The sequence below is a fragment of the Microcaecilia unicolor genome, chromosome 6 (genome assembly GCF_901765095.1).
Source record: "Microcaecilia unicolor chromosome 6, aMicUni1.1, whole genome shotgun sequence".
NCBI classification, from domain to species: domain Eukaryota; kingdom Metazoa; phylum Chordata; class Amphibia; order Gymnophiona; family Siphonopidae; genus Microcaecilia; species Microcaecilia unicolor.
Window position 1 is genome coordinate 172,642,813 of NC_044036.1, and position 6,000 is coordinate 172,648,812.

The window sequence follows — 6,000 nt, forward strand, 5'->3', positions numbered from 1 at the left end:
ATTTATTTATTTTTTCTGCTTTAGTGTCCTTGTTGGTAGGATTCTTATTGCTGCACAATATTGTATCTGAGTTATTTTTGTGATGGCCTTGTTGATGTTATCACTCTTTGCACTTTGGATTTCATTTTTAACTTTGATAATGTTTCTTTCACCTGGATCTCAATATGTACGTATATCTCCATGTGGGCCAAGAGATCAACTGCCCGCTCCCCTGTTGCCTGATTTCTCTCCTGTCTCTCCACTTTACTCTGCTTCTTGGCCTGTCTTACCTTACCTTTCTTGTGTTGGATCTTGGTTTGTTTTTTTGTTTCCCTCTTTGTTCTGCTTCTTGGCTTGTTTTACATTGCCCTCATCCTCTTGTATTGCTTTGGCTTTTCTGACAACATTCTTCTGATATCCGTTGACTTTTGGTATATTCTGGCTCTCCTCCCTAGATCTTTTTCACTAGTTTACTTTCTGTATCATCTCAGCTTGTTTGAGATGCCATCATTTGAACACTTCTCTGTATTTATTTGTTCATTGAAAGATCTTAAATTTGGATCAATTCTGTTTTGCAACAGGTAGTACCTGTTGCTATTTTTGATATTTTTTTTCTAGTTTCTAGCAAGCACTCTTTATATACCCTCTAGATTTAAATGTAGGGTATAAAGTTGCCATTAAAATAATAGTCCATTATTTCTTATCTTCAGAAATCCATCTAACGCTTGTTAGGCCTCTTAACTTGGCCATTGGTTTACACAAAAGGTGTTGACTTCACTTGAAGTGTATGCTGTCACCATAATTATTCCTAGGACTTAAGCTAAAAGAGGGTTTTTTAATCCTATGCAACATTCTGCTAGTATGAATCTCTTTTCTTTCTTCCATGTTTCATTGTATTTATTCATGTGAGATAACCCACTTTTCCCATTTCATAGCAAGGTTTGGGTACAAGTAATATCAGTTGCTGAGATGTGGTCTAGAAGTTATACATTGGAGTTGGGATTTGAGCAAGATGGTATGCTGTCAATGTTAGATTATAATCTTATACTTTTTTCTTTGCTTAATTTTTTGTTTACCTCTAAAAATGCCATGTTAGAGGGCATAGACCAACACTGTCAGCTTCTTCAACCTATACCTAGTTTGGAATCTCTGGTGGATTTTCTGATATTGACACTAGAAGAAGGAAACAGTGTTGTTATGGAGATGGGGTCTTGTTATTGCCCCGGAAATGCTATGACTAATGCGGAAAGAGAGCCCTTGAGACACCTTAGATATATCTGAGCTACTTGTTGAGATCACCACTGCCAACACGCTGAGAGGATCCTGCTCCTCGGCTCTCTGCCAGAGTTGGGTCATGTGAGCATTAGGATATAAATTTATTTACTTGCCTTTCTGAGTGTAAGCTCACAAGCTCAGGTATAGCTGCAGAGAGCTTATAATATCGGGCCTCATTTACTAATTTATGTTAACGCACATTATGCACTTAATTTAAAATTAATGTGCATTAGTGAATATGCCTAATTGAGAATAATGGGGCTTGCATTTGTTTAATGTGTATCACATTTCATGTTAAGAAATTAGGTCTCAAATTTGTACCTGAGACTATGGAGGGTGAAAATGATTTGCCTAAGATTATAGGGAGCATCAGTGGGAGAAGGATTCAGACCTTTGCATCCCTGGTTCTCAACCTGCTGGTTACCTGGTTCTCAATTAATTGACCTTCAACCACGAGTGCTCATTGAATACTAGTAAGTGAAGGTTGACTGGGGGTTGCGCTGGTGGTTTTGGTGATCGAGGGTCACTTGGGGTAAGGAGGAGGAGGACAGGGTCCTTTCTTTCTACCCTTATATTCCTTCTTTTCTTTACTCTGGTGATTGTGGTCCTTCATGCATAGCCCTCTTGTGATTCCATTAGTAGTCCTTGAACCTCTTTCACTGTATTGTTCTTTTTCCCTTCTATGGAATCTTACCCTCTTCACCAGAGTCCTGCTATCCCTCCTTGGCCAGTAAAGGTACAAGCTACCTCTTTAGGCCAGAATCACCTGGGTCTCTTCTGCCTTTGTATATGCATGTCCACCTGTATATACCACCTTATCTTCTTAGCCTCCTAAGGTAGTAGGGACCCAGAAATAACCTAGTGGTTAGTGCAGCAGACTTTGATCCTGGGGGACTGGGTTCAATTCTCACTACAGCTCCCTGTGACTCTGGGCAAGTCACCTAACCATCCATTGCCCCAGGTACAAAATAAGTACCTGAATATATGTAAACCACTTTGAATGTAGCTGCAAAAAACACAGAAAGGCGATATATGAAGTCTCATTCCCTTTCTCTTCCGCTTCCTTTTTTGGAATGAAGCAACACTGCATACTTTCCTCACTTACTTAATCCTTTCTTTCTTACACTCCTATACCTTCTCTGGTCCCCTCACAGTTACAGTACTTATTCCCCTTCTTTTACTTTTTCCTTCCTTCCAGTGATTACTTCACTTTTTCCCTGCTGTCTTTGATCTCTATACTCAGAGCCCGTCCCTCAAATCTGGTCCACGCAAACCCCTCAGGCCTTCTGTTTATTCAGCCATTCTCCTTTCCCACATAACTTACAATCCCTTGTCTATTCTTCTCCATTGCCTGTTTAGTTGTGCCAGGGAATCATCCAAAAAATCATGCTGTGTGGCTGTTACCATCTCTAGATAAGCAGCCCCAACCCTTCTTACTGCTCTGCTTTCTCTAGCGGCTGAGGAGCCTGAAAGGAGCCATGTCTCTGCCAATTCTGCTTTGTGTTCAGAGAGGAACAGTAACTGATTTACACTGCTGACTCTGTTCTTCCTTGGGGGCCTGGAAAATAGGTGGCAGAATTCCTTTCTAGGTTGTTTAACTGGAACTTAAGCCTTGGATAACAGATAGAAAAAGGGATTGAATTAGCACAACTCTGAAATGTGTGAGCACTATTGTTATTAGTGAAAGCCCAGGATTGAATCTTAACAGTTGGGGACACTGTTCAAAAAATTTCAGATTTAGGTCTTTAACCCATTTTTTGTCTGTCTACTGTATTCTGAATGCTTGGGTTTATCCCCTTCCATTTTTGTTGCAGAATAGGAAGGGGAGGGACTGGATTAGTGAGCTGCATAGCTGTTCTCTGCTCGCTCTGTTTCAGGCGCACTCTTTCCTTTCCTTTCCTTTTCTCTTCCCTGTAGGCTGCCAGGAAGAGCAGCTCCTTCTCTACCTCATGAGCCTGAAAAGAAATGATGGAATGTTGCTTCAGGCCCTTCCACTGGAATCTGGTCTTCATGCCAGTGCTATATTTGGCCTCTCTAGTGAGATGGAGAACAGTGGCATGAGTTAGTTGCAAATTGTGAAACTAGTTTTAATGATCTGGACATAATTTATCCACTGGGAACTACACAGCTTGTACAACTCATTTTATGTATGTTGTCTTTGTCATACACTGTACCATCATGTGACTAGTTTGTCATATAATATGGATGACTCTGTTTTAGGTATTTGCAAACGTGCCACCCTCTAACCTCCTTCAGAAGTAGCGCTATAGAAATGATTTATAGTAGTAGTAGTAGCTAAACCTCATACTGTACTGGAGGATGGAAGTTTTGTGATGGCATGTTGAATGTAATAATGCCTTTTCTTATGGTGGTTTGTAGTATTTATAAACATTTTACTTAAAAAATATGCATATGTATATTTTGCTCTTTGAGTGTTCAGTTTTTAAACAGAAGCTGTCTTTATGGGCTACAGTGCTATGAACCTTTATTCACAAAAGCTCAGGATTTTCTCCCACTTTTTGACCCACCTCCCTTTAGTCTAACCATTGCACCAAAAGTCCTTGACATAGGGCCAAAGATTTACAAGTCTTTCCTGAATTGGAATGCATGCACCTGGAGTCTGGTCACTGGGTAGTGTTGCTGTGTGATGATGCAAATTCCTTTGTTGGGGCTGCGAATACTACTTTTGCAGCATCCCCAGCACTGGGCTTCTTGAGAAGCAGAAGTTGAGTGTGGGAATTGAGCCTCTCTCTCCTACATGACTACAACTGAAATACTGGGTCAGCCTTTGATATATTATGGAAGGCTAATAGAAATGACACTATCATAATCTGTAAGAAATGTTGAAGTTACATTGAAGTGACGTAAAATGGACAGAAAACTGATGTCTAGTGAGGTTCAACTTTATAATCAGTCAAAAATGGGAAGTTTAACCTGATGAATAACAAGATGATCCTCAGTTAACAGCAAGCATACAGAGGATTACATTCTACTATTATATACTATAACTAAGGAAATTACATCTATTTGTGTTCACTGTCTTGTGCTCATCAAAGTTCTAGTTCATGGTAAAGCACGTTTTGCTGTGTTTTAAAAAGTCCTTTATTTTTTTGCTCTCCTTTTGCAAGTAGCTTTACAAATAGATTGCTATATCTTAGATCCAATGCGTGTAGATATACAGTAAAGCTTGACAGTACCTGGGACACAGATACTTGAACATGGTATACAGAACTTAATGTGCAATACTTGTAAATCGTTAACTGTTTATACTAATATTCAGTACTTCTTAAGGATGTGTTTGCAGCCAACCACTATGAGTTTCAAAGGAGGATATCCACACGTAAATCCACTCAGTTTTTGGAACCGAGAGGGGTAGGAGTGGATCAAATTTGTTAGTCGACCTGAAAATGATATACTCTGTTCAAGTACAAAAATTATCTTTAAAGTATTTAAAGAACATAATGCAACACTACGTAATTGTTAATGGTTTCATAAACTCCAATCTTACACAAAATCTTGTTTCTTGAAAACTACTTTACCCACAATATATGCTTGAATTTAAAATCTGAGGTTAGATAAAACACTGTTTAGTATTGTATAAACTGAAAAAACCAATTGAAACTACTTGTAAAAATAGACAAACCCACAATTAGTTTCAGAAACTTAGTAAAGGATATTGTAATTCCATACCTGATTAATTTTGTCTCTAGTTTTCAGTAAATGGCTGAGACACAAATCCTTTCAATTCAATTTAGATCCGCAAGCTATGACTGAATCCTTTAAGAATCCAGTGTCTAGAGATCAAGACTGTTTGTCCTTCTGAGTTACTGCAGCACTTCAGTCAGAACATAAATTGCTGCACAGGACTTTGGGGTTAGATTAAAATTATGTGTTTCTTTGCATCATGCAAGCTATCCTGGAAGCAGTAATAAAAGGAAACTCTTAAGTTCTGAAACCTTGGTCAAATTTGTATGGTTTAATCTTTCTCCCCCCCCTTATTTTTGGTTTGAGGTGTACCAAAAATTTCCTTTAATGGAAAGATGAATGGAAATCTAAATGAAACAGTATGCACTCAGATTGTTATTTTGTTTTAATATCTGTGCCAAGTTAACTTTTTTCCCTTTTTTACATTAAATTCCTGCAAGAGTTAGAGTAAAATAAAAATGTAATCCCAAAGTATGGAGTTTATTTCTTAAAGACTTCTTTTTTCTCATTTTGGGTTTATGAGAGAAATGCTTGCAAATGGGACTGGAAGTGCATTGCTGGTCTGAAATATAGCTAGCACATATTTTTGTACTATAGATAGGCAAATGTGGTTTTACTGGATATTAGCAAAAGTTATAAATTAGATGATATCTTTCAAAAGGTAAGGGCTTAAGATGTGTCGTTCTAAGTTAAGGGTCCAGTGAGCACAGCATCTCATGTGATGGTGGCCAGCAGATCCTGAAAAATAAATGCTTTCACTGATGCTCACTCCTAGGGAAAGTAAATACTTTCTTTGTTACTCCCTCCCAAAATAAATAATGGCTTTTCCAAACCTCTCTGGCAAATAGTTGTTAAAGCAAAAAGAAAAAAAATCACTGGTATTTACCACAGATTAAAATGAATCGGTTTATCAAAAACGCAGTGTAGCCACATTTTGTCCTCAGGCTGCATTAGGGTTGTAATTAGGGTTGCACATTCCAAATAAACAAATTGTTCAGAGCAAATTATTGCAATCGGTTTCACCTCTGCTCACTATCTGAC

At 38.3% G+C, this 6,000-nt stretch overlaps 1 protein-coding gene across 1 annotated transcript in view; it reads right to left on the reverse strand.

Moving 5' to 3' along the window:
- OMD (osteomodulin) overlaps positions 1-5,115 on the reverse strand; it is a 30,349-nt gene extending 25,234 nt beyond the window's left edge. Inside the window, exon 1 of the mRNA XM_030207119.1 lies at positions 4,945-5,115. The gene's annotated coding sequence lies outside the window, so the exon portion shown is untranslated. The remainder of the gene's footprint in view (positions 1-4,944) is intronic.
- Between the last annotated feature and the right edge of the window lie 885 nt (positions 5,116-6,000).